The sequence below is a fragment of the Bos javanicus genome, chromosome 10 (assembly GCF_032452875.1).
Source record: "Bos javanicus breed banteng chromosome 10, ARS-OSU_banteng_1.0, whole genome shotgun sequence".
NCBI lineage: Eukaryota > Metazoa > Chordata > Mammalia > Artiodactyla > Bovidae > Bos > Bos javanicus.
Genome location: NC_083877.1, coordinates 50837724 through 50865176, shown reverse-complemented (window position 1 = coordinate 50865176; position 27453 = coordinate 50837724). Strand labels below are relative to the sequence as shown.

At 37.5% G+C, this 27453-nt stretch overlaps 1 protein-coding gene across 12 annotated transcripts in view; it reads left to right on the top strand.

The window, feature by feature from the left end:
- RNF111 (ring finger protein 111) overlaps window positions 1–27453 on the top strand; it is a 94312-nt gene that overhangs the window by 648 nt on the left and 66211 nt on the right. For 2 of the 12 annotated variants that reach the window (XM_061431149.1, XM_061431147.1), the window contains exon 1: window positions 32–290. The exons of 7 other annotated variants lie outside the window; for them this stretch is intronic. The gene's annotated coding sequence lies outside the window, so the exon portion shown is untranslated. Of the gene's footprint in view, window positions 1–13; window positions 291–27453 lie in introns of those variants that run through there. 3 more of the 12 variants (XM_061431150.1, XM_061431141.1, XM_061431140.1) reach the window with 3 other exon arrangements.

The following is a 27453-nucleotide window of genomic DNA, read 5'->3' as shown; positions in this document are numbered from 1 at the left end:
GCAACGGGGGAGGGGCCGGGCTGGAGGGGAGAAAGAGGAAGGGCTGCGGCCGCGGAAGGCTGGGGTCGGCGGCCGGCCGGTTACTGCTGGCTCCGTTGTGGCTTAGGGTCCGGGTTTCCGCGGAAGATTTAATTGTGTTTGACAGAGCGTTCGTCTACAGACACACCCACCCTCCTCAGTAAAGGACTGTGGGTGAGGGGATTTCTTTCCCTTTTTTGACTCTCTAGAGTCTTAGGACAGGGGCTGAGGACTGATGCGTGGGAGTGCGATTTGACAATGGAGTGATGAAGGTAACCCGCTCCCGGGGTGTTGGAGGGCGCTAAGTCAGCCCTGACGGTTAGGGAGTTGCCTTCTTCTGTGATCAAGGAAACATAGACCGCGGAACAGCAGAAATACAGACGCGTCAGATTTTGTAAAGTGTTGGTTGGCTGGCCATTAAAAAAGGAGCTTTAATATTTGTATAATTATTATCATTATTTATTATTATTTTTTTTACAGAGTGTATCAGAGCCGGTAGCAATGTTGTGGAAATATTTGTTCTGTGCTGCAGAAATGAGGTTTGTCACATAGTTCTTAAATAGGTTAGAGTAGATCTTTACAGATAAGTTCTTAACTCAGGTCTAAGTTTTAACATTTGAAAAAAATACCAGGAAGTATAGGGTGTTCGTTTAATTTGTTCGTGTTTGTAGTGTCGGGTGACTCCATTGTATTGCATGCTTTCCTGTTTCTTGATTTATGTGCAGGATGAATTTAGAGCTCTCTGGGGAGATAAGATGCCAGCTGACATAGATTTCATTTTATAGTTCATAACGCTTTTTGAACCTGACTTAATCCAAACTTTATTTCATTTGGTGTTTTATGTTTAATTTTCTTGTTTTAGGTATCTCTTCAACCAGAAAGCACAGACTGGGGAAAAGATAACTAAGGTTCCATTTCCTTTCCCATTTCTGTTTTTTTTTGTCATTGCTTTCAAATGTTAGTATGTGATTTGGATATTACATAGAAGTTTTAAAATACTGGTTTCAACTAGAGTGAAAGTCTACATTTTGATACTTTGTTACTGTGTGTTTTTGGTAAAAATTTTCATGTCAGTGTAAACAATATTATTTTTCATATTAAACAATATCGTTTAGTTGTGTTTATGAGACAGAACAAGTAGAACCCTTTCACTCTGGAAAGAATCTTTATTTTTTAATGCCTTGCTTTGTTTTACTCTCGTCCATCTCTTGTCATTTTAACCTTGGACAAATGACATCTCTCCTGTGCATTTATTTGCCACTACAATTCATACTAGTATTCTAAGAACTGGCAAGGGTATTTATGAATACGTCTGAATAATATTGTAGGGAAACTAGCAAGAGTAGAGTCTCTTCTTGTTTATCAGGGTTGCTGTATCTTATGTGTATGGATCTTTCTGTCACTTTCCCCCTTACGTTGGTGTCTTTTGGTCACTTGCATGTTAGTTTTTCACTGGAGTTGGTTTTTGAAGAAAAATATAGTAGGAAATAATTTCATTTTGAATGCATCATAGTGGAAGTTTCACCTTCACAGGTTTCACAGCAGTACTCAATTTCCGCAAATAGTTGAAAAATAACTATACTGATCTTTAATATAAGAGGTCAACAATTTACTTGTTTACAATGAAGGAATAATCAGATATTTCTAAATAGTTATTTTCATTTTAAAATGTAAACTGTGGAATAAAAACTTCATTGAATCAAACCAGTTAGTTTTTTTCAGACGTTTATTGTATTATTTTGTCAAAAAGGGGTTTCTATAATATGCTTTACTTAGAGTATAATTATAGGTGTCCTTGTTTTGACTTTTCCTCTGGTGGCTAGGATTTCAATAGGAAAAAAAGAAGTGACATTACTAAAAATGATGGTAAAGAATATTATAACTTGATATTAGGATTCTATGAGTGACATTATCTTATGAAAGAGTATAGGGTTGGAGATAGGAGATATGGATTTTAGATGTAGCTTTGCTTTCTGTTCATTAGGTCTGTGACTTTGTATGACCACCCTGGGCCTCAGATCTCTCTCAGCTGTCAAATGAGAAGTGTGGACAGATAACTCTAGTTTTCTCTAGGTCTCAAATTTAACGGTTTGCATTTTTAGTTAGGTGTTTTTGGTATTAATTGTATTCATCATGACCCATTCCCCAGAAAGAAATGCTATCTGAAAATGTAAAATTCTTCCATGGTATATGTATATTAGAGACGGGATCGGGGGAGGGAGAAGAAAAAAAGTGAGCCGTGGTCTAGATGATACTTCTGTCCCATTGTAGATATTAACTCCTAATTTAATAGCTCTCATATGATATTTAAAAAATGAAACTTTATTTTACTCCTGGTAATGTGCTTTAAATCATTCTGAATACATTTTCTTTCAGAAACCTGTAATCATTGTTCAGTAAAAGTCCAGAAATGCTTTTGAATGCTTTATACCTCTATTCTTTCTTTGCTGTATCCCATAGTGTCTTGGTAACAGCTGGCCTGAGTTTCTGCAGGTACTCAATTTATATCATGATGTGAGCAGTGAGCTACAAATGTTTAAAAACAAATACTAAACTGAACTTTTACTGCATTGCTATTTAATCATTCAGTAAGTGTTATTGATTGTCTCATGTTATTGACATTATTCTTGGTCTTCAGTGAAGAAGGCACTCTGCCTTCTTGAAGTGGATGTTTTATTAGAGGAAATAATAAACAGAACAGCGTTACGTAGTGGTAAGTGCCATGAAGAAAACAGGGGCATATAATGGAGAATGAATGAAAGTGGGACTCTACTGTGCATTGAGAGGTTAGAAAGGGCTTTTTTTTTTAGAGGTAATATTGGATTTGCAATCAGTGATTAGAAAGAATCAGCTATAGTGGCAATATGGAGGAAGATGGCTGCAGACAGAGGGAATTGTAAATGCATTAGATTGGGTTTGATTCTAGAGAATCTATAAGTATGAATTAATTGGTTTGTCTAATAGATTTTTTCACAATTACTAATAGTAGTAAAAAAGTTAAAAATATTTATGTGTAGTGACTAAATGTAATGTGTTGACATTATTTAAGTCCTGACTCAAACCAGTTGTAGAAAGTAATTTTTGAAGCACTTAGGAGGAAATTTGAATGCAGATAGCTATTAGATGATATCAAGGGATTATTGTTACTTTTTGTGAAGGATACTAATGGCATTATGTTTCTATAAGAAAATGCCCATTTATAAAGATGAAAACTGAAGAATGAGGAAGAGAATTAAGATCTCTGGTATTTGTTTAAAAGTATTTCAGAGCGAAAAAAAGATGCGAGAGAGGAGTGTAGATGAAGCAGTTGTGAAATATCCTGATAATTGTATTGGAGTGGTAGGTATATGCGTAGTAATATTCTCTGCTTTTGTGAGGTTTGAAAATGTTCATATTTTAAAATGCATTTAAAATAATTGATACTCTATTTAGATGTCTTCTCCTTTTCTTTCTCTTCCTCTCAATTTTGATATCATGTAGACTTTTGTTCCTCTTTCTAAACATTCATCATTTATTCAACAAATATGTCTGCTGTATTTCAGGCCCTGTGTCAGTGCTTGAGTTAAAACAAAGAGCAGGAGCTTAAGGCCTGCCTGCAAAGGAGCTTATGGTTTGCTGGATGAATGGAGAATCTCTCAGTGTGGTCTATGTTGACATGAAGTCATAGATTTCTGTGTTTTCCTGAGAGTATACAGGATCAGCATCTTAGTGTTTATGTGGTTACTTAAAAAACATTTTTCTTGAGACTTCCCTGGCAGTCCAGTGGTTAAGACTCCACACTCCCAATTTGAGGATGGGAGTTGGTGGAACAAGTTCGATCCCTGGTGGGGGAACTAAGATCCTACATGCCATATGGAACTGCCTCCCCTCCCTCTCAATCCCCCAAAATTTGTTTTATTTTGTTTTTCTAGAGAATTGAATTTAGGAAGTGCTATATGCAGCAGTGTGCCAGTCTGAGTCACTGTTGCATTCATTTCTCATATTCATATGTGTTATAGGGCATCAGAATAAATAATTTTTTAAACAACCTTTTGACATCCAATTTGCCTCTATGTAAATTTTTTAAATTTTGGAATAATTTCACACTTAAAGAAAAGTTTAAAAAAATGGTACTGAGAACTCTTCAGTATCCTTTAGTCAAATTTACCATTTTAAAAATTTTGTCTCATTTGCTTTAGTGCTCTTTTCTGAATCATTTGAAAATAAATTGCATGTATTATAACCATGTCTCTAAATATTCTTTGTGTATTGTATTCTTTTGCATTATCACAATACAGTTAATGAGATTCAGGTAATCTAACATTGATAGTACTATATCATTATCTAATCTCTAGCCTCTATTCCAGTTTTGTCCCTTTATCCCAGTAATAATAGCATTTGTACCATTACACCATTGGCTGAGACAGTAAAGAATCTGCCTGCAATGCAGGAGACCTGGGTTCTATCCCTAGGTTGGGAAGATCCCCTGGAGAAGGGACTGGCTAACCACTGCAGTATTCTAGCCTGGAGAATTCCATGGATGGAGGAGCCTGGCAGGCTAGTCCATGGGGTCGCAAAGAGTCAGACACGACTGAGTGACTTTCACACACACACAGCATTTCCCCCATAGGATTTGCGTCAGGATTGCCAGCTGCATTTAGTTGTCATAGCTCTTCAGTCTCCTTTCATCTGGAACAGTGTCTTAGGCTTTCTCTCTCACTGTGTTAACATTTTTGAAGAATACAGGCTTATATATGTCATAGAATATTCCTCAGGTTGGATTTGTGGATGTTTCCTCATAATTAGTTTTGGGCTATGCATCCCCAACTGGGGATTTTGTATCCTTTCCAGGGTGTGATATTGAAGTACATGCCGTTGGCCTGCCCCTCAGTGGTGATGTTAGTTTTTTAGTTTCTGATCATGGTGTTTGGTTTCTTCACAGGGATGTATAGTTATTATTTTTCTTCTTCACCTAATAAGCAATCTGTGGGTATAACTTTGAGATAGTGCAGATATCCTGCTACTAATCAGATCTATATCTTCATCAAATTTCCCTCCTATATTAACATCCATTGATGCTTCTTGCCTGTACTGATGTTTACACTGATGGTTGCAGAATGATTATTTTCTGACTCTGTTTCTTTTATGTCAGTAGGCATTCTGTTTTAAGAAAGAAAAATCCTTATATCTCATTGATACGAACTTATGTACTTCCTGTCTTACTCAATGGTTTATACTCTGTTATGCCTTTATTTATTTTGTTGCTCAGATTGTCTTGGATTTGTCCTGTGGGAGCCTTTCTTTCCTGGCTTCTGTGTCATTTTGATATACTCTTAATTTTTTCTGGAGTATATTCTCTCTCCTTGCACAGCAAAATGTTCCAAGTTTAACTTAACATCTTTTCTGTCTCAGTTCTGGATTCAGGCATTCTCCAAGGAGCCCTGGGTCCATATAGTGGGGAATGCAGTTTGCTTTTGAGTTACCTATTTATATGTAGAAATAATCACTTCTTTTCTGATCAGGACATCTTATTAGACACTATATTTAAAATTGACTTTGATAATGGGTTTATGAAGTAATTACATAAGATTAACAATTATATTTACCATAAAGCTGTTCTTTTATTCTTTTATTTTCTTTTTCAAATAAATAAGTTCTGATTTGATCTTAATTGTGGTCAAATTAAATAGAAGAAAAAAACAAAAGATTATTTTATGTTATTTGTATGTGTGTGTGGATGTGGATAGGTAGGGGGAGGGTTTAACCACTTAACTGTTAAAAATGACTCAAGATTTACATACTTAACTGTTTTTAACTGAGTTAGACATTCTGGTCTAAGGAAATTGTTGCTTTTGAACTAAGCTTTTAATTTTTTTAAACTCGCTTTTTAAATGAAAATATTTTTGTTATAATATACAATAATATTTTATATAAGAGTGGAAACTCACAGGCACATTATTCCAGGCATTTGCTGTTACATCTTGGTGTATTTCATAGCCATTCTCTCACCTGTGCCTAGGTATTTGCTTTATTTGTCTTTTTAGATTGTATTTTTCCATGCAATATTTTGAATGATTTTTTATTTTTGAGCCAATTAAAATGTACATGGTTTAAAAGTTCCAAATGGCTTATAGTGGAAAAACAGCAGTTTCCTCTAGCACTTCTCCCAGTCTCCTAGTTCTGCTTCCTAAATGGGAATATTTTCAGCTCTTAAAAATTTTTTTTTGCGTGTATTGACCTTTATATTTAAATAATATGCTTATATATATACTTAGCCACTGTAAGATGTCAGTTTACATTTAAAGAAAATAATTGTCTAATTTTTAAATATAAAATACATACAAGGAATACCAAATTCACATGGTGCAAAAGGTATGCAGGGAAAGATGTCTCCTTGCCATTCCTGTCTTCCTACCTTCCTATCTGTCTCTTTCCCCTGGAGAATTAGTTGCTCTTCTTATTTTATATGTATGTCCAGAGCAGCAGTTCTCAAAATGTGGTATGTGGAGTCTTGAGAGGATCATCAAATGTTTCAAATTACCTGTTGGTTTGAAACTATTTCATAATAATACTAACTTATTCTTTGCTACTTTACTCTGTTGACATTTGAATTCGTGGTGCAAACACAGTGATGCATAAATCTTCTGGTCCTGCAGAGCATATCAAGACAGTGGCAAAAATTGTACCAGTAGTCATATTCTTCATCATTTTACATTTTCGGTTGGGGAGGGGAAAGCTGATTTCATTTAAGAATATCCTCCATGAATCAGTAGAGGTTGTTAATTTCATTAATCCTGATGCTTGAGTAGATTTTTCTTTAATATTTGTTGTGACAAAATGAGAAGAATGTTATAAGACACTACTGCTGCATACCAAGCTATGATGTTTGTCTGGAAGAAAAATATTTGTGTGATTGAGGTGTGAGCTGAACTAGCTAGCTGGTTGGTTTTTTCATGGAACACTATTTTTACTTGAAAGAGTGACAAACTATAGTTATTTAAACATGGATATTTGTACCTATTTTCTCAAAAATAAATGAAGTGAGTCTCTTACTTGGACCAGCAAAATTTATTGCCATTAAAATTAAGGCTTTCAAGCAGAAATTAGAATTTTGGAAAACGTATCTGCCACTATGATCTTCGCAACTTCTTAGGACCTTGCTGATGAAATTGATGATATTAACGTGTAATTTTTTTTTTCTTTGCTATGTTATAGTGAAGTGTGTCAGTGTTTGGAAGATATGCATAACACAGTGGACCATCTTTTTTCTAAAGGTCCATGCATGATATTACAAAATCATGTTGTGGATGTAAGACCTACTTAAGTGAAAGATAGAGCAATAGATTTTAAGTGAAATGGTCTGAAAAGTTTCATTGATACAGTTTCAGAGTCCACTTTGCAACTTACCTTTATAGAATTACACTTTTTAAGTTTTGGCTTAATATCAAAGAAGGATAATATCCACACTTACCTGAAAATACTATAAAAATATTCTTCTTGTGACTTTCTTAGTTGTCCAGTGGTTAAGAATCTGCCTGTCAATGCAGGGGACAGGGATTTGATCCCTGGCCTGGGGATATTCTACATGCCTTGGGGCAGGTAAGCCAGCACTACAACTACTGAAGCCTGTATGCCCTAGAGCCTGTGCTCTGCAATAAGAGAAGCCACCGCAATGAGAATCCTGTGCACTGCAATTAGAGGGTAGCCCCTACTCACCGCAACTAGAGAAAGCGTACACACAGCAGTGAAGACACAGAGCAACCAAAAATAAATACATAATAAAATTTTTAAAAATTCTTCCTTTTATCAGCTATATATTTGTGTGAAAATGGATTTTCATTTTAGATTGAATACAGAAGCAGATATAAGAATCCAGGTTTCTCTATTGAAGAGATTTACAAAAATGAGCAGCAGTGTCACTCAGTTTTTTTGGAAAATATATTCATAAATGTTGCTTATTAGCATGGAGTGGGTTTATTGCTGTTTTTAGAATTAAAATTTTAAAACATTTGCCAACTTTTATAGTATTATACTGATACATACAACCCACATAAAAGCTCTTTAGGTTCCTCAATTATTCAGTGTAAAGGGATTCACAAGTCAAAAAGTTTGAAAACTGCTGCTACAACTGGTTAACATGGAGGATTAAGCAGTTTTTTTAACCTTTTTTTTTTTTTTTTAATTGTCTACATTGGGTCTTAATTGTGGCATGTAGGAGCTTTGTTGCATCATCTTCCGTTGCGGTGTGTGGACTCTCTGGTTGTGGCTAGCAGGCTCAGTAGTTGTGTTGTGGCTTAGTTGCCTTGAGGCATGTGGGATCTTAGTTTCCCAACCAGGAGTCAAATCCACATCACCTGCATTGCAGGATGAACTCTCAACCACTGGACCACCAGGGAAGTCCCAGTATTAAGTGGTTTTAAGCCTTACCTTTTGACTGCTTATGGAAAAGGAGTTCACACTTCTTTCTTTACTGTTTATCCTAATATAGTTGAATCACAATTTTAGATTGTTGTGCTTTATTGTTTTTGTTTTTTTAAGAACATACTTCATATTCCCTCTTTTATTGTATAAATATCAGTTTAACCTTGTACCGTAAGAATATAAATGTTTTAAGAGGACAAAGGTGGACTTCCCTGGTGACTCAGTGGTAAAGAATCCACCTGCCAATGTAGGAGATGTGGGTTCAGTCCCTGGGTCGGGAAGATCCTCTGGGGAAGGAAATGGCAACCCACTCTAGTATTCTTGCCTGGGAAGTCTCATGGACAGAGGAGCCTGGTGGGTTGCCGTCCATGAGGTTGCAGAAAGGAAGACACAACTTAGCGACTGAACAACAACAGGGCAAAGATAGCAAAAGTTTATGTCCTTTGACTTTAGGAAATATTCTTATGTTAGCTTTCATAACTTCTTAGTCATTTTTTCCTCTATTTTGTTTTTGTAATTGCTGTCAAATCAGATGATTGTGTTTTGTTGCTGTTCCATACTTGCTGTTAGTTTTGTGTGTGTGTGTTTTAAAAAATACTCTTACTGACAGTTTAGTGGGAATTGCACAGAAATTTGAGATACAGATATGTGTATAATTTACCATGTTTAAATATAATGTGAGCTTTTGCTTTGGTAAATAATAACAGTATTACTAGGAGCAGCTTATATTGTTGGTATGGAAATGGGCTTTTTTCTTAATTCTATTGGTTAAATCATATTTAAATATGTGAATAAATAAAGCTTTTTAAAAATATATGCAGTAAATATGTTCACAAAACCTTTTTTTACTTTTAACACCTGTATTCTTTAATACAAATAGTCTTATTAAAATCATGTGATAAAAATTTTAATTACAGAATTTCTGCAGATTCTGATTCTTTATCAAGGATTTATTTGTAATTTCTCTGAAATTACATTTCTTTAAAGACCTATATATAGTAACAGATGAAAGTGGTCATTTTATTTTCATAACCATCTTCCTGCCTGCCATTCCTCTATTTGCCATTATCCTTATTCTCCACTTGAGGAAATCTTATATAGCCCACTAGGCTCCTCTGTCCTTGGGATTTTCCAGGCAAGAATACTGGAGTGGGTTGCCATTTCCTTTTAAGGACCAGCTCTTAAGCTTCTGTGGTTTCTCCTCCAGAATCTGTATCCTTCCCTTTTGTTCTTCTGTAGTATTTTGTGCTTTTCTTATCTTTATTTAGTAGTTATTTCATTTTATTAAAACTTAACCATTCCCTCACTATGGAGGCTGAGTTCTGAAAATCTTCATGATAAAGAGAAGAAATTGTGGTCGAGTAACGTAATGATTATCGGAGAAGGCAATGGCACCCCACTCCAGTACTCTTGCCTGGAAAATCCCACGGATGGAGGAGCCTGGTGGGCTATATAAGATTTCCTCAAGTGGAGAATAAGGATAATGGCAAATAGAGGAATGGCAGGCAGGAAGATGGTTATGAAAATAAAATGACTGAGCGACTTCACTTTCACTTTTCGCTTTCATGCATTGGAGAAGGAAATGGCAACCCACTCCAGTGTTCTTGCCTGGAGAATCCCAGGGAGAGAGGAGCCTAATGGGCTGCTGTCTATGGGGTCGCACAGAGTCGGACACGACTGAAGCGACTTAGCAGCAGCAGCAGCAACATAATGATTATCGGAGAAGGCAGTGGCACCCCAGTCCAGTACTCTTGCCTGGAGAATCCCATGGATGGAGGAGCCTGTTGGGCTGCCTTCTGTGGGGTCGCACAGAGTCGGACACGACTGACACGACTTAGCAGCAGCAACATAATGATTATACGTAAAAATAAGATCTCAGAACTGGAGTATTGAGTGAACATGTAAAAGCCCTCATAACTATACATTTAGTTTTTAAAAAGAGAGACCAAATCCAGCAATTTTTGTAGGAACTAAGAGCCAGGTGTTTGTGTCAGACCTCTTTAGGCAAGTCATTTGACTTCCGTAGGTCTCAGTTCTATGGAGATAATAGTTTTTAGTGAGGATAAAATGAAATTAAAACATGGTACGTAGTTTTTTTATTGGCTTTATCTGATCTGGCCCTTGACCACTTCTGGCGCCTTGTGTGTCATCCTCTCCCATTGATCCCACTCGTGTTCTTTGTACATGTTGAGTTTGTTCCCGCCACATGATCTTTCCTTACTATTCCCCCTGCTAGGAATGTTCTTCCTCCAGAACTGTGTAGCTTGGCTGACTGGTGGCTGCTTCCTTCTCATGATTGTGTCGTTTAGCTTCTTATCTAAGACACTGTTGATGGTTAACCTTTACTATTTGTTTTGTTTCCTTAAGAGAACATATTTCTAAAATTATCTTGCTTATTTATTTGTCTCCTTGTGTCTTGTTTGTCCTCATTCGCATGCAGGTTCCTTGAGAAACTTTCTGTATTCCATTCACTGCTGATGCCTGTGCCTAGAACTTGTAATGGGCTCTCAATAAATATTTATTGACTGACCACAGTACATAAGTAAATGGCAACTAATATACTATCAGTGATATTGTATCTCTTAACATGTTAATAAACTGCTCTAAATTTCATTTCTATTACTTGGGTGGTGTTTCCAGATCCTGATCTGCTTCCAGATGTTTGGAATTGAAAAAGTTTGGGTAGCCTAATCTGTTATTATCCTGCTAGAACTGAATTGATCTTCCTAAAACCTTCTTCCTAGACTTGCGTTTACCCATTTTATTCCTGTGTAAGTGAATATTTTTCCTCATGGATAGCAGTTCTGGGTAGTAGTTCTAAGGCCGTGACTTGTTTTTCAGTCATCTGCCTTTATCTTGAACAAATTTCAATTGAAAAGATTTTTGTTCTTTTGTCTTCCATCACCTTTACTGATCCCGAGTTGCCTCTCTCGGTTGCCACTGTCTTCTGTAACAGGAAGAAGTCACAGTGTACGTACACTAAAGCTAAAATCCTGAGATTGCCTCAAAAGTATATGCGTAAGTGTAGGTTAGACTTAACATATATGGGAACCCATATTAGGGTTAGGATTTCTGTATTTATGTAGAACGTGAAATTCTTGGAACAGGGTAGTGTTTTAACTATCTTTTAAATTATCACCTTGAGCAGTTACTGGTAGCAAAAAAAAAATTCCGAAGGCTTTTTAGAGTGAAGTAGCTGACATTAGTATACTGGATAGTAACTCCTTGGTTTCCCCAAACCAGTACCCTAGGATTGTTGAATAGCTTGCTAGTTTTGCTTTTTGCCACAAAAGATTTTCACTTGCTATCTGAATGCACAGATTCAAGGAAGACAAAAATGTCATTTAGTCCAAATAACCTTGGAAATCCCTAAAGTTGCCCATAAAATGTAAAATACAGATACACGGTCTCTAAAAGCCCAAAACATCCTATTTTTCCTTCAGTATTGGAACAAATTGTGTTTCATTGTTAAACACCAGATGAAGTAGTAGGCTGTGTTTGTGGTCCATGTCCACATGGAAAAATAAATGCCTCTTAACATTAGAATCTGACAGCAAGATGCTCATATCATGAGAGGCGCATGGAAAGTGAGACCAACCAGAAAGTAGTAAAATATTACGTTATTGTGTCCATTTGGGGCATTTACTCATTGAGCAGAATAGCAGGCATGATCTAAATGGTCTAAATCATTTATTTTTCTTCATGAAGTTCACTTTATATGAGTGTACACTCTATCTAGAAGTGTTCCCCCATCCAGTTTTCAGTATGTCTTTACCTTCAGTTGTAAAATGTCAGTTTTTGTCTTATGACTCTTTATCTCCTTCTTAAGAACATCATATTCTTTAATGAATATTCTCCAGGTTACATTTTTTGATCTAGATCACATTGACAAAGCAGAAACAACTTTTATCAAAGTACCAGATCAGATCAGTCGCTCAGTCTTGTCCGACTCTTTGCGACCCCATGAGTTGCAGCACGCCAGGCCTCCCTGTCCATCACCAACTCCCAGAGTTCACTCAGACTCATGTCCATCGAGTCAGTGATGCCATCTAGTCATCTCATCCTCTGTCGTCCCCTTCTCCTCCTGCCCCCAATCACTCCCAGCATCAGAGTCTTTTCCAATGAGTCAACTCTTCGCATGAGGTGGCCAAAGTACTGGAGTTTCAGCTTTAGCATTATTCCTTCCAAAGAAATCCCAGGGCTGATCTCCTTCGGAATGGACTGGTTGGATCTCCTTGCAGTCAAAGGGACTCTCAAGAGTCTTCTCCAACACCACAGTTCAAAAGCATCAATTCTGCGGCGCTCAGCTTTCTTCACAGTCCAACTCTCACATCCATACATGACCACGGGAAAAACCATAGCCTTGACTAGACGAACCTTTGTTGGCAAAGTAATGTCTCTGCTTCTGAATATGCTGTCTAGGTTGGTCATAACTTTCCTTCCAAGGAGTAAGCATCTTTTAATTTCATGGCTGCAGTCACCATCTACAGTGATTTTGGAGCCCAGAAAAATAAAGTCTGACACTGTTTCCACTGTTTCCCCATCTATTTCCCTTGAAGTGATGGGACTGGATGCCATGACCTTCGTTTTCTGAATGTTGATCTTTAAGCCAACTTTTTCACTCTCCTCTTTCACTTTCATCAAGAGGCTTTTTAGTTCCCCTTCACTTTCTGCCATAAGGGTGGTGTCATCTGCATATCTGAGGTTATTGATATTTCTCCTGGCAATCTTGATTCCAGCTTGTGTTTCTTCCAGTCCAGCGTTTCTCATGATGTACTCTGCATGTAAGTTAGATAAGCAGGGTAACAATATATAACCTTGAAGTCCTCCTTTTCCTATTTGGAACCAGTCTGTTGTTCCATGTCCAGTTCTAACTGTTGCTTCCTGACCTGCATACAAATTTCTCAAGAGGCAGATCAGGTGGTCTGGTATTCCCATCTCTTTCAGAATTTTTCACAGTTTATTGTGATCCACACAGTCAAAGGCTTTGGCATAGTCAATAAAGCAGATATAGATGTTTTTCTGGAACTCTCTTGCTTTTTCCATGATCCAGCGGATGTTGGCAATTTGATCTCTGCTTCCTCTGCCTTTTCTAAACCCAGCTTGAACATCAGGAAGTTCACGGTTCACATATTGCTGAAGCCTGGCTTGGAGAATTTTGAGCATTACTTTCCTAGCGTGTGAGATGAGTGCAGTTGTGCGGTAGTTTGAGCATTCTTTGGCATTGCTTTTCTTCGGGATTGGAATGAAAACTGACCTTTCCAGTTCTGTGGCCACTGCTGAGTTTTCCAAATTGGCTGGCATATTGAGTGCAGCACTTTTCACAGCATCATCTTTCAGAATTTGAAATAGCTCAACTGGAATTCTGTCACCTCCACTAGCTTTGTTCATAGTGATGCTTTCTAAGGCCCACTTGACTTCACATTCCAGGATGTCTGGCTCTGGGTCAGTGATCACACCATCATGATTATCTGGGTCGTGAAGATGTTTTTTGTACAATTCTTCTGTGTATTCTTGCCATCTCTTCTTAATATCTTCTGCTTCTGTTAGGTCCATACCATTTCTGTCCTTTATCGAACCCATCTTTGCATGAAATGTTCCTTTTGTATCTCTGATTTTCTTGAAGAGATCTCTAGTCTTTTCCATTCTGTTGTTTTCCTCTATTTCTTTGCATTGATCGCTGAGGAAGGCTTTCTTATCTCTTCTTGCTCTTCTTTGGAACTCTGCATTCAGATGTGTATATCTTTCCTTTTCTCCTTGGCTTTTCGCTTCTCTTCTTTTCACAGCTATTTGTAAGGCCTCCCCAGACAGCCATTTTGCTTTTTTGCATTTCTTTTCCATGGGGATGGTCTTGATCCCTGTCTCCTGTACAATGTCACGAACCTCAGTCCATAGTTCATCAGGCACTCTATCAGATCTAGGCCCTTAAATCTATTTTTCATTTCCACTGTATAATCATAAGGGATTTGATTTAGGTCATACCTGAATGGTGTAGTGGTTTTCCCTACTTTCTTCAATTTCAGTCTGAATTTGGCAATAAGGAATTCATGGTCTGAGCCACAGTCAGCTCCTGGTCTTGTTTTTGCTGACTGTATAGAGCTTCTCCATCTTTGGCTGCAAAGAATATAATCAGTCTGATTTTGACATTGACCATCTGATGATGTCCATGTATAGTCTTCTCTTGTGTTGTTGGAAGAGGGTGTTTGTTATGACCAGTGCATTTTCTCGGCAAAACTCTATTAGTCTTTGCCCTGCTTCTTGGAATTCACTCAGGGAGAAATTGTACCCTTGGATAGTGTTGCTCAGGATGTTAGATCTTACATTCTCAAGGCAACGGACATCTTTTCTAATCTAGTTTTCTGTTTTATTTTGTTACCCCAGTCCTTGTTTTCGGGCTTTAACAACTCAGGGGTTCAGTCTGATCAACAAGAGGAACTTGAGGTTCTCTCAAATAAGACTGACTTTTGAGGTGGGTGTACCTACAGAATTGAAGGCCTGCAAAAGAAAAAATTCATGGCAGGGGAAGATTGTGGACTTTTTCTGCCAGGGTTGATGGCTTAACATTTACAACAAAACTTTGAGGTAAATATTTCCATTATTCAGGTGAGGAAATTTAGGCACAGAATGATTAGTAATTTGATGAAGGCTCATAGCAATGATGGGATTGAAGGGATTTTAGTTCATTAGGTTTTGAGTCAACCTAAGAAAGGAATTCCAGAATTCAGGAGCTTAACATGTATTTCTGTATTGCCTTTCAGGAAAACATTAAGCTGTATTTTTTGTCCTCTGGGCATGGCTGTTGTCAAAAGAGAAGGAAAGATAGTGTGATTATGAGGGACTTAATTTTTCTGTGCTTTTTCTGTGTATTTCAGATTTTTTATAGTGAACACATTTTAAAAATCAATTTAATTGCAGTATAATTTTATAAAAAGTATAAGGTACATATTTTACTGTACAGTTCAGTGAGTTTTGGCAAATATATACATCCATGTAACCAACACCCCAGTCAGGACATAAAACATTCTATTACCCTAGGAAGTTCTTTCTTGTTCCTTTGCCATAAGTCATCCCTAGCTCCTATCCCAGGCAACCACTGATCTGATTTTTGACATTATAGATTAGTTTTGTTTGCTCTAGAATGTCATATACGTACGAATTATGTAATATTACTGTTTTGTGTCTGGCTTCTTTTGCTCATCAAATGTTTTCTCGCTAGCATTTTACTGTGGAAAATTTCAAGCAGATTAAAGTTAAAAGAATTGTACACCAAATGCCCATTTCCCTATTACCTAGATTCTACAGTTAGCAATTTGCTTTTTGTTTTATCACATATCCTTCCATCTCTCCATTCCTGTAATCATTTGCCATTCAAGTCAATTGCTGTTTGGCTTTGTATTTTAAATTAAGTTGCAAACAGTGCATTTTACCCCTAAACAAATTCAGCTTCCATATCATTAACTAGAGTTGAATATTTATATATAGTTCTTTGTTTTTGAAGTAAAATTTACATATAGTTAAATACACAGATATTAAGTGTACCATTTAAGTCTTGTTAAATGTACACATTTGTGTAATCAAAATCTTAGGAAGAAATAGAACATTACCATCACCTCGGATAAGTTCCCTCATGTACCTTCTGGTCAGTTCTTTCCCAGTCCTTTGTAGAATACAGCCACTGTTTTGATTTTTTCTTCTATTAAATTTGCCTAACCTAGAACTTCATGCAGATGAAATCAGTATAGATATTTTGTTTCTGATTTCCTTCCCTTAGCAGGATGTTTTTGAGATTCATCTGTTATGTTTACTTGTATTAGTAGCTCCTTCTTGGCTGCTGTTATTGTTGCTGTTTGGTATCCCATTATACCTATATATCGAAATTTGTTTATCTTTTCACTCCTTGGAGATTTGTTTTTCTCACTGTTTGGTTTTTATGAGTGAACATTTGCATACAAACATTTTTGTATACCTGTATTTTCCAACCTAGGTGTGGAATTTGAAGCTGCTTGGAGTTGTATGTGAAGTTCCAGCTGTGTCACATCCCTTAACACATGGTGTTTTGGTCTTCTCAGCCTTTTAGCCCTTTTTGGGTATAGAGTTGTATCTTGTGGTTTTAATTTGCATTTCCCTGATAATGGAAACTATTGAGCATTTTTGTGTGTACTTGCCATTTGTATATGTATGTGTTTAGAAAAATGTTAAATATTGTTTACCTGTTATATGGTGGGCTTGTCTTACTGAGATGCAAGAGTTTTACATATATTCTGGATTCAAGTTGGGTGTGTATTTGTGTAATATATACATGTAAATTATGTGTTGTGTTGTTCAGTTGCTCAGTCATGTCCGACTCTTTGAGACTCCATAGAATATAGCACACCAGGCTTCCCTGCCCATCACCAACTCCCAGAGCTTGCTCAAACTCTTGTCCATTGAGTTTGTGGTGCCATCCAACCATCTCGTCCTCTGTCATCCCCTTTTCCTCGTACCTTCAATCTTTCCCACCATCAGGGGTTTTCTGATGAGTCAGCTCTTTACATCAAGTGGTCAAAGTATTGGAGTTTCAACGTCAGCATCAGTCCTTTCAATGAATATTCGGGACTGATCTCCTTTAGGATTGACGGGTTTGATCTTGCAGTCCAAGGGACTCTCAAGAATCTTCTCCAACACTACAGTTCAAAAACATCAGTTCTTTGGCACTCAGCTTTCTTTATAGTCCAACTCTCACATCCATACATGACCACTGGAAAAACCATAGAGTTGGAAAAGACCCTGATACTGGGAAAGATTGAGGGCAGGAGGAGAAGGAGACGACAGAGGGTCAGATGGTTGGATGGCATCACCGACTCAATGGACATGGGATTTGGGTGGAGTCTGGGAGTTGGTGATGGACAGGGAGGCCTGGCGTGCTGCAGTTCATGGGGTCGCAAAGAGTTGGACATGACTGAGTGACTGAACTGAACTCACATCCATACATGACTACTGCAAAAGCCATAGCTTTGACTGTACCGACCTTTGTTGGCAAAGTAATGTCTCTGTTTTTTAATATGCTGTCTAGGTTTGTCATAGCTTTTCTTCCAAGGAGCAAGTGTCTTTTAATTTCCTGGCTACAGTCACCATCTGCAGTGATTTTGGAGCCCAAGAAAATAAAGTCTGTCACTGTATCCATTGTTTCTCCATCTATTTGCCGTGAAGTGATGGGACCAGATGCCATGATCTTAGTTTTTTTAATTACGTGTACTTACCGGGAGAAATACCAATAACCTCAGATACGCAGATCACACCACCCTTATGGCAGAAAGTGAAGAGGAACTAAAAAAAGCCTCTTGATGAAGGTCAAAGTGGAGAGTGAAAAAGTTGGCTTAAAGCTCAACATTCAGAAAATGAAGATCATGGCATCCGGTCCCATCACTTCATGGGAAATAGATGGGGAAACAGTGGAAACAGTGTCAGACTTTATTTTGGGGGGCTCCAAAATCACTGCAGATGGTGACTGCAGCCATGAAATTAAAAGATGCTTACTCCTTGGAAGGAAAGTTATGACCAACCTAGATAGCATGTTCAAAAGCAGAGACATTACTTTGCCAACAAAGGTTTGTCTAGTCAAGGCTATGGTTTTTCCTGTGGTCATGTATGGATGTGAGAGTTGGACTGTGAAGAAGGCTGAGTGCCGAAGAATTGATGCTTTTGAAGTGTGGTGTTGGAGAAGACTCTTGAGAGTCCCTTGGACTGCAAAGAGATCCAACCAGTCCATTCCGAAGGAGATCAGCCCTGGGATTTCTTTGGAAAGAATGATGCTAAAGCTGAAACTCCAGTACTTTGGCCACCTCATGCGAAGAGTTGACTCATTGGAAAAGACTCTGATGCTGGGAGGGATTGGGGGCAGGAGGAGAAGGGGACGACAGAGGATGAGATGGCTGGATGGCATCACTGACTCGATGGACGTGAGTCTGAGTGAATTCTGGAAGTTGGTGATGGACTGGGAGGCCTGGCATGCTGCGATTCACGGGGTTACAAAGAGTCGGACATGACTGAGCGACTGATCTGATCTGATGTGATCTGATGTACATGTAATTTTCTCTGTCTTAAGCTTGCTATCTTGACTTTTTCTTTTCTTAATGGTATTAATGGTATCTGAAGAGTAGGAGGTTTTTATTTTGATTAAGTCCAGTTTATCTGTTAAAATGTTTAGTCTTTTTTGTGATCTATGAAATCTTTGCCCGTGGTGTCATCATGTACATTTTCTGCCCATTTCTTTTTGAAGTGTTAGCTTTTAGGGTTAAGTCTGATCTGTTTGAGTTATTTTTTTGTCTCATGTGAGGTAGAAGTTGAAAATTCCTCCATGTAATTCACTGGTTGTTCTACCACCATTTGTTGAAAAGAGTCTCCTTCCCTGTTGTCTTGGACCTGTTGTTGAAAATCATTTGATGATATGTGTGAGGCTATTTCTGAACTTTCCAGTCATCCATGTGCTAATAGCACTCTGTTTTGATACAGTTGGCTTTAATGTCATCTTGCTGTTTGTTTTCTACTTGTCCCATCTCTGTTCCTTTTTTCTCCCTATTTCTTGGCTTCTTTTGACTTGAGTTTTTTGAGAGCCTGTCTTCAAGGAATAATAGTTTATTTCACGTATAATACAAGAAACTTACAATGGTTTATTCTCTTTGCTTCCCTCCTGTGCTTTGCACTATTATATTGACATACATTTTACTTTTGCATGTTATTAGTTTGGGGAGAATTTCTTTGTTGAAATTTGGGAGTGGTGTCGAGAGAATTATCCCTGTGAAGGTGAGTATCAATGAGGAAGATGTTGGTAGAACTCACTTTTTCTCTTTCTGTTTTCATAAAAGTGACTACACAGTGATGATTTAGGAAAATCATAAATTAAAAAATTAAAATTTGATCAATTCAGAGCAGAAAACTTTGATATTTAAGGCCCCAAAAAAGGATGGTTATATGATATATTCTTTTTGTAGAACTAGACCAGAATTACAACTTGGAGCATTTGTAAGTGACTGTCTCTGAATTACACAGTTATTGACTTTAGGGAAATTATTTGGTGAAGAATGTAAAAATTCCTCCCCTATGGTTTTAATCTATATATAAGGTAAACTTAGTTGTACTTTATATTAAAGTTTTTGCTTTTAAATAATTTTGCTCATCTCATTCTAAACTTTTATTTTCAGGTCTTTGTTATTCAGTTTATATGTAATTCTTTTTCAGCTTTGTGTCACTTGAGACTATGCTGAACATTCCATTTATGCTTTCATGTGAAATCATTGCTGAAAACAGCTTTTAGAATTCATGGTGTAGGCTAATTTTTAATTATACACCTCATTTTATGTTGCTGATTATCTGTACATTTCCAGACAAGTTTTGGGACTGCTCTTTATTCTGTTTTAACTTCTAAGTATGTTCTAGCTTACCGTTCTTCTCTGTCTACTGAAGGGTAATGAAGTTAAGACTGCTGCCTGATGAGAGTGGTAGGGAGCTTAGTGTTACAGGTAGAGGTTAAAGGAGAACATAGGGCTTTAGTTCTTGTGAGGTAGATTCCTTTGTCTCAGATTAAATTCACAAAACTTCTGGGAGAAATTTTGTAGTTCTGTGGACCTTTGTCTCTTCTTTCATATGCTGATAAGTATCCCAAGAAGTCATCTTGGATTTCCCTGGTGGTTCAGTGTTTGAGAATCCACCTGCCAACGCAGGGTATATGGGTTCCATCCTGATCGGGGAAGATCCCACATGCTGCGTGGCAGCAAAGCCCATGTGCCACAACTACTGAACCTGAACACTGCAGCTACTGAAGCCCTCGTACCTAGAGCTAATGGTCCGCAACAGGAGAAGTTGCCATGAGAAGCCCAAGCACTGCGATGAAAAGTAGCCCCGCTCACCACAACTGGAGAAAATCTTTGTGCAGCACGGAAGACCCAGCACAGTCGTAAATAAGTAGATAAATAAATGAAGTCATGTTATTTTCATCTTTTATTCTTAACAGTATTAATAATTCTAGACATAATTGTTTGAAGTGAAATGCCATCTTTGAAGATAATATGCTGTCTTTCAGAAGATCATGTGTTGTCTTTCTGATCACTGGTTTTTAAAATTTTGTAGGTGTATTTCATCATTAAATATGTAGTTCATTCAGAGAACTTCTACTGTGGAAAATAGGGTAATCAAGTCTCATTTCTTCCCATTTCACTTTTCCCTTTTATTCTTCTGAAAAACCTTTCTTGGTACAGCCTCCCCTTCAGGGTTGAATTAGATTTTACTTCAGTGTGTTTCAGTGCATACCTCCTTCATGACACTGTATTTTAATTACCTACTGATAGGTTTCTCTGTCTGTTGCACTTTTCTTGGGCTCCAAAATCACTTCAGATAGTGACTGTAGCCATGAAATTAAAAGACACTTGCTCCTTGGAAGAAAAGCTATGACAAACGTAGATAGTATATTAAAAAGCAGAGACATTACTTTGACAAAGATCGGTACAGTCAAAGCTATGTTTTTCCAAAGTTTTTCCAGTAGTCATGTATGGATATGAGAGTTGGACCTTAAAGAAATCTGAGCACTGAAAAATTGATGCTTTTGAACCGTGGTGTTGGAGAAGACTCTTGAGAGTCCATTGGACTGCAAGGAGATCAAACCCATCAATACTAAAGGAAATAATCCTGAATATTCATTGGAAGGACTGATGCTGATGCTGAAACTCCAATACTTTGACCACTTGATGTGAAGAGCTGACTCATCAGAACAGACCCTGATGGTGGGAAAGATTGAAGGCAGAAGGAGAAGGGGACAATTGAGGAGAGGATGAGATGGTTGGATGGCATCACTGACTCAATGGACATGAGTTTGAGCAAGCTCTGGGAGTTGGTGATGGACAGGGAAGCTTGGTGTGCTGCAGTCCATGGAGTCGCAAAGAGTTGGACATGACTGAGCGACTGAACTGACTGAACTTCTTAAGGATAAGTCTATGCCTTATTTGTCTTTTGGGACAGTCTAGCACATTAAGATATTTAGGAGATGTTTATTGCATGGTGTATTTGTTTGCTGTGCTTCCATAACAAAGTACCACATTCTGGGTGACTTAAACACCAAAAATCTATTTTGTCACAGTTCTGGAGAGTAGAAGTCCAAGAACAAGTGTGTCTCTATGACTGTTCAGATTTCCTCTTTTCATAAAGGACACCAGTCAAATTGGATTAGGGCCCACTCATAATGACCTCATTTAATCTTAATTGCTTCTAAAGAAGTAAAAGGGCCCTCTATCTAGTCACATTTTGAGATACTGTGGGCTAGGATTTCAACATAAATTTAGATGGGACACAGTTCAGTCCATAACACATGAATTCTTTGGTTTGGTATACATTCTAGCTGAAGAAGATTCATTATGGTCTAATGCCAAACCAAGATTATCAAGGTTGGGACCAAAGATTTCCTAGTTTGCATAAGAAGAAAAGTGCTTTATGCTGGCTTTTCTCAGGAAAAAAAAAAAAGAAGAAATGGCTTAATTCTGGTGTTTTGTCTTAATGTACTTGTAGTATATATTTAATGATTTAGACACTGCAGTGTTTAGTACTTGGAAGTACTACCTAACTGTTCTCCTGTAATAATAAGTTTTCTTTCCTTTATTCTTTATATCACAAAAACATGATAAAACACACAGTCACACAGTATATCAGATCAGATCAGTCGCTGAGTCGTGTCTGACTCTTTGCGACCCCATGAATCGAGGCACGCCAGGCCTCCCTGTCCATCACCAACTCCCGGAGTTCACTGAGACTCACGTCGATCGAGTCAGTGATGCCATCCAGCCATCTCATCCTCTGTCGTCCCCTTCTCCTCTTGCCCCCAATCCCTCCCAGCATCAGAGTCTTTTCCAATGAGTCAACTCTTCGCATGAGGTGGCCAAAGTACTGGAGTTTTCAGCTTTAGCATCATTCCTTGCAAAGAAATCCCAGGGCTGATCTCCTTCAGAATGGACTGGTTCGATCTCCTTGCAGTCCAAGGGACTCTCAAGAGTCTTCTCCAACACCACAGTTCAAAAGCATCAATTCTTCGGCGCTCAGCCTTCTTCACAGTCCAACTCTCACACCCATACATGACCACAGGAAAAACCATAGCCTTGACTAGACGAACCTTTGTTGGCAATGTCTCTGCTTTTGAATATGCTGTCTAGGTTGGTCATAACTTTCCTTCCAAGGAGTAAGCATCTTTTAATTTCATGGCTGCAGTCACCATCTGCAGTGATTTTGGAGCCCCCCAAAATAAAGTCTGACACTGTTTCCACTGTTTCCCCATCTATTTCCCATGAAGTGAGGGGACCGGATGCCATGATCTTCATTTTCTGAATGTTGAGCTTTAAGCCAACTTTTTCACTCTCTACTTTCACTTTCATCAACAGGCTTTTTAGATCCTCTTCACTTTCTGCCATAAGGGTGGTGTCATCTGCATATCTGAGGTTATTGATATTTCTCCTGGCAGTCTTGATTCCAGCTTGTGTTTCTTCCAGTCCAGCGTTTCTCATGATGTACTCTGCATATAAGTTAAATAAACAGGGTGACAATATACAGCCTTGACGTACTCCTTTTCCTATTTGGAAGCAGTCTGTTGTTCCACGTCCAGTTCTAACTGTTGCTTCCTGACCTGCATACAAATTTCTCAAGAGGCAGATCAGGTGGTCTGGGATTCCCATCTCTTTCAGAATTTTCCACAGTTTATTGTGATCCACACAGTCAAAGGCTTTGGCATAGTCAATAAAGCAGAAATAGATGTTTTTCTGGAACTCTCTTGCTTTTTCCAGGATCTAGCGGATGTTGGCAATTTGATCTCTGCTTCCTCTGCCTTTTCTAAAACCAGCTTGAACATCAGGAAGTTCAAGGTTCACATATTGCTGAAGCCTGGCTTGGAGAATTTTGAGCATTACTTTCCTAGCGTGTGAGATGAGTGCAGTTGTGCGGTAGTTTGAGCATTCTTTGGCATTGCCTTTCTTTGGGATTGGAATGAAAACTGACCTTTTCCAGTCCTGTGGCCACTGCTGAGTTTTCCAAATTTGCTGGCATATTGAGTGCAGCACTTTCACAGCATCATCTTTCAGGATTTGGAATAGCTCAACTGGAATTCTGTCACCCCCACTAGCTTTGTTCGTAGTGATGCTTTCTAAGACCCAATTGACTTCACATTCCAGGATGTCTGGCTCTAGGTGAGTGATCACACCATCGTGATTATCTGGGTCGTGAAGCTCTTTTTTGTACAGTTCTTCTGTGTATTCTTGCCACCTCTTCTTGATATCTTCTGCTTCTCTTAGGTCCATACCATTTCTGTCCTTTATCGAGCCCATCTTTGCATGAAATGTTCCTTTCGTATCTCTGATTTTCTTGAAGAGATCTCTAGTCTTTTCCATTCTGTTGTTTTCCTCTATTTCTTTGCATTGATCGCCGAGGAAGGCTTTCTTATCTCTTCTTGCTATTCTTTGGAACTCTGCATTCATATGTGTATATCTTTCCTTTTCTTCTTTGCTTTTCGCTTCTCTTCTTTTCACAGCTATTTGTAAGGCCTCCCCAGACAGCCATTTTGCTTTTTTGCATTTCTTTTCCATGGGGATGGTCTTGATCCCTGTCTCCTGTACAATGTCACGAACCTTAGTCCATAGCTCATCAGGCACTCTAACTGTCAGATCTAGGCCCTTAAATCTATTTCTCACTTCCACTGTATGTATTTAATGATTAAGACACTGTAACATTTAGTGCTTGGAAGTACTACCTAGCTGTTCTCATGTGGTATAATAAGTTTTCTTTCCTTTACTCTTTGTATCACAAAAGCATATTAAAACACAGTCACATACACATCTGGGCACATGTGTGCTTTGTGTATATATTGATTATTAATGTATGGTTGCTGAACATTTTAACCCAGGAGATACATTTATTAGTTGAAGTATTTGGCTTCCCTGGTGGGTCAGTGGTAAAGAATCCGCCTGCAGTTCAGGAGACCTGGGTTTGATCCTTGGGTCTGGGAGATCCCCTGTAGAAGGAAATGACAACCCACTTCAGTATTCTTGGCTGAAGAATACCAGGGACAGAGGAGCCTGCCAGGCTGCAGTCCATGGAATCACCAAGAGTTGGAGAGTCGGATATGACTGAGAGGCTGAGCATGCACTTGGTAGTATCTGTGTGTGTTGACTTTGTCTTTTGCTGTGGAGTCATAAAAAGCAGCTTTTCAAAAGTACTTCGAAGTGTTTTTTTAAAAGTTAGAAAGGTTTAAGGCATGCTTGCTGTAGGGCATCTAAATAGGGATGAATCATTAGGTTCTTCTGTTTTATTCTGAACTTAAAATGAACTCTCTGGATGCAAAAAGAAATGGTATCATCAAGAAACCTGCAATGGACAAAGAAGTGTGTTTGAGAACTTCTGCTTAAAGAAATTGCAGTCTTCTTAGAGCCTGTTCCTCTCCATCATTTTCATCTTTGTTGCTGTCATCATCAATAATATTTGTATTATTTTGCCGTAACTGCTGTTATTTCAGTCTTACCTTTCTTTTCCATAATGCTGAAATTTTTGGTAATGATTTGCAGACTGTCAGGGCAGTTAAAAGATTAGGAAGGTTGGAGCCTTTTTCCAAATTGCTTTTGCTGGACTTGGGTTCCAAGTAATGGAAATTGGAGCTTTTAAATCTGTTTCTTCCTTGAAACTTTATTAAATATTTTAGAAAATGGATGGACCTGGATCATGCAAAGAGTTTATTGTTGAATTATCTTGGAAAACCTGATTTGAAATAGTAACTGTAGCTCTCTGAAAAGGTTTTAGTCAGAACAGCAGAGTTCATCCTTGTAACAGTTAAACAAAGAGTCAATGATACTCACAGGTTTTCTGAACTTTACAATTTCTTGTCTTTTAAAAATTCTATAGTTCAGCCTTTGTTCTCCTACTTATAGTTAGCAACTTAGATCTAAGGAATGATACCCTCTAGGGATTAAAGTTTTTAAATAACAAAGCTGAATCTCTTTCCTTTTTTTCTATTTGGTTATTTTGCTCTCTGAATTTCTCAAAAAAAGACATTATAGATAGAAGTCACCTGTGTTTTCTTTATCAGTTGAAGAAACTTTGCATGTTATGAATATAGTTTCATATTTTGAAGATATTTTGTATTTTTAAAAACTTTATGCTTTTACCATTTTTGTGAATTTATTTGCAGTTTTTTTTGTACTATTGACATTGTCATCTTGTACATTTTCAATAAAAATTAAGATGATATTGTTAGTCACAGTTGACATGTAACCATGTTAACCATGGTAAGCAACTAAAAATTACCCATATTATTATAAATATGTCTGAAACATGCTGTATGCTTCTTTTATTGAGAACAGTCTGTCTTCTGGAGGGCTCAGAATCATGATTCAGAACATGAGCTTTTATTCTTTGCTCTATTTCAGTATTGCCCTCAGAATCTTTTCACATAAATAATGTTATTTAATGTAGACAAACTGCTGACTCTTTAGTTATTGGGACAAGTGCTTTAGTTCTTCTGTCTTTTAATTTTTAGGTGCTGCCACCAGTATTACATCTGTTAAATCCAAACAGTACTTATTAGTATTAGCTTATGAGCATTAAATATAAAATAATATAAAAGCTTATTAGTATTAAATATGAAATAATAGTTTCTGAATATTTAATTGCATGTGACCTTCCTGATAATTATTTTTAACCTTCATAGAATATTTTCCCTTTAGGTTCTGTTCTCAGGAGTTAAAGTTACTATAAATCTGACTTCCAAATAAACGGAGTATTTATTTCTGCCTTATAGAAAGAGAAAAGGGGAGTTATTTCAACAACATGATAAAACTTGATTTTATGCAAAGGAAGTATAAGTTACTGAATTATAAATATATAGCATATTTTAGCATGAGTATTTGCTTGGGTGGGAGTATGAAGTTTAGGACCAAGTGCGGTATCAGCAAAAAACAACATTCATTCCGAAATAGCATAATTCTGTAGTGTTCTACAGTTTGTGGTTCTGGCTCGCTTGTTGAGCAGTGCTCTGAAAAAATGTTGAAGGCTTCAAGTTCATATTTTGGTATTTTGGCTCAAGTTTGGTTGATGCTGGATATGTAGCCCTTGATTTGGTAAATAAGTTCTCCTTCCTTCACATGACCCTCCACTCCTAAAACCACCTTTTGTCCCCACCACTGCAAAGCCTTCTCCCTGGTCTCATCTTTTCCTTGCACGTTTTTTATTGTTGTATCTTATTTATATTCTGCCCGCAGAACCATAAAGCCCATCATAGGTAGTGATTCTTGTGTATGCACTTTAACTGGTCATTGCATTTGCTTTTGATGTAGACTTGTAGCCATTCTGTAATTAATTGAGTAACTGTGCATATACTGTATCAGTGAGAAATTTTCATTTTGACTTTCTCAGCCTACCATCATTTGGATCCACCCTACCTATCTTAAATAGTATTTCCTGCTTCTCACAAGGATGTGCTCACTGCTTTGTTGAGGTTCTCTTCAGAGTCTTGCATAATCACAGTAATTTTTATTTTTGTATTTTTTTATTTCTCCTTCTTTGGCATCATTCAACATATATGACTGTTTATTCATAAGTAAAAGACCAAATCTCTTAAAATTACTGACAAAAATTAGTTCAAAATGTTAAATATGCTCCGGTGAAGATTTCAGATCTTATTTAGCAATATAGTTTAATTCTACATTTAGCTCTTGCATATTGTTAAATTTTGATAAGATATTAGGCAAATTAAAGTAGATATCTTTCCACTTATAAAAAGTCTTTTTGTTGGCCTCTGTCACTTTAAAAAAATAAAGAATTCTCAATTCACTGAGTTCCAATCGCCAAGGAAACCTGGAGGCCATTTGAAGTTCAGTTTTGGAAAGTGAAAGTTTAAATAATAGTAATCTCTAAGAGTCGTTTGTAAATTTGAAGCCTTTTGAAAGCTGATAGATTGATTACTTGAATGCAAGATTGTGGAGGTTTGTTTTCCTTGCACATTTTTTGGCTTTTTACTGATACTTTTCATTTAACTCAATA